Genomic DNA, 1,861 nt, shown 5'->3' with positions numbered 1-1,861 from the left:
ACTAAAGTCCAACCTTCTGTCTCTCTGGGCCTGATAGATTTTGCATTGCTCACATAGCTGGGACCCTGTGAGTTATTTTTGTTTTCTCTTTATCAGTGACTGAGGCCCAGTCTCTTTGGGCCTGATAGATTTTGCGTATCTCACACAGCTCAGACTGTGGGAGTTATTTTTCTTTTCTTGTTATCATGATACAGACTGTACAGTGTATACATAATGATTAAAGGCTTGCAGGAACCTGTGGTCTGGGTTCAAATCCTGGACTCTACCTCATAACTGTAGTCAACCACAGCTTGAGGGTCACACCTAGCCTTCTGGTGTTTTTATATGGCCCAAGAGCTAAGAATGGGTTTCACATTTTTAAAGGGTTGAAAAAAATTAAAAGGAAGAATATTTCATGACACATTAAAGTTATATGAAATTCAAATTCAGTGTCTGTAAATAAAGTTTTGTCAGAACAGAAACATGGCCATTGATTTATCCAAGTGGAAGGGAGCAAGAGGAGTACAGATAAATAGACAGCAAATATCTGGGAAACTTTCCTTGAGAAATTGCTAGTTGGAAAAAACCAGTTGGTGCAACCTGATATTAAAACCTTCACCAACTCAAGACTCAATCTAGTTGAAGGTTATGGACGATCCTTACTTTCTGGAGCAAAAGACGGAAATCTTCATCCTATCATTTAAAGCTTCTAATTGCAGAAACGTGACAAAAAATAAAAAGTGCAGGCTCTGAACTCAGGTCAGCTTCCAAGTCAGGCTTTACTTCTACACTCACTAGCTGCAAGCTTGGGCTAGTTACCAGTAACCTCTGAAATCATCTACTGCTGCCTGAAAAATGAGGTTTGTGTTTACAGCTATCTCATGGGTCTCCCAGGAGGATAAACTGAGGTGCGACAAGGAGAGTGTCTAGCATCATGTCGTCAGCATCTGCTGTGGATTGAATATGTCCCCAGAGTCCATATGTTAGAATCTTTATCACTGATGTGACAGTATAAAGAGGTAGGATCTTTAAGAGGTGATTAGGCCATGACAGCTCTGCCCTCATAAATGGATTAATGTGGTTATCTGAGGAGTGGGTTCCCGATAAAAAGGATGAGTTTCTCCTGAATTTTGCTCGCTCTCTTGTGCTCACTTGCCTTTCCACCATGTTATGATGCAGTGAGCTGAGATCACTGCATCTCAGCTCAGAGGCACAAAGGCCCTCTCCAGCTGCTGGTGCCATGCTCGTGGACTTCCCAGTCTCCAGAACTGTGAGCTAAATAAACTTGTTGTTGTTTTTTTTTTTTTTTGAGACGGAGCTTCACTCTTGTTGTCCAGGCTCGAATACAGTGGGACAATCTCGGCTCACTGCCAACTCTGCCTCCTGGGTTCAAGGGATCCTCCTGCTTTAGCCTCCTAAGTAGCTGGGATTATAGGTGTCTGCTACCACGCTTGGCTAATTTTTGTATTTTTGGTAGAGATGGGGTTTCACCATGTTGGCCAGGCTGATCTTGAACTTCTGACTTCAAGTGATCTGTCTGCCTTGGCCTCCCAAAATATTGGGATTACAGGCATGAGCCACCATGCCCGGCTTACTTGTTTTTTATAAATTACCCACTCTTTAGTATTCTGTTATGACAGCAGAAAACAGACTAAGACAGCATCCATACACTCACGTGTCTGTGGGATACCTGTCAGTAGCCAGTTTTTTGAAAACCTTGAGTTGGGCCTCTAGGGCTCTGTCAGTGTTTAGTAGGGTAAGTATGTTACCATTACATGTGGTTGAATGAGGTTAACTAAGGGAGCAAAGAACAAACATTGATATGGGTTACAGTAATGGCGACATACAACTTATGGATTAACAAGAATCTTCCAGGAAGTGC

This window comes from Colobus angolensis, unplaced genomic scaffold (genome assembly GCF_000951035.1).
Source record: "Colobus angolensis palliatus isolate OR3802 unplaced genomic scaffold, Cang.pa_1.0 Scaffold246, whole genome shotgun sequence".
Taxonomy (NCBI): domain Eukaryota; kingdom Metazoa; phylum Chordata; class Mammalia; order Primates; family Cercopithecidae; genus Colobus; species Colobus angolensis.
The sequence above is the reverse complement of the archived record's forward strand: the minus strand, read 5'-3'. Positions refer to the sequence as shown.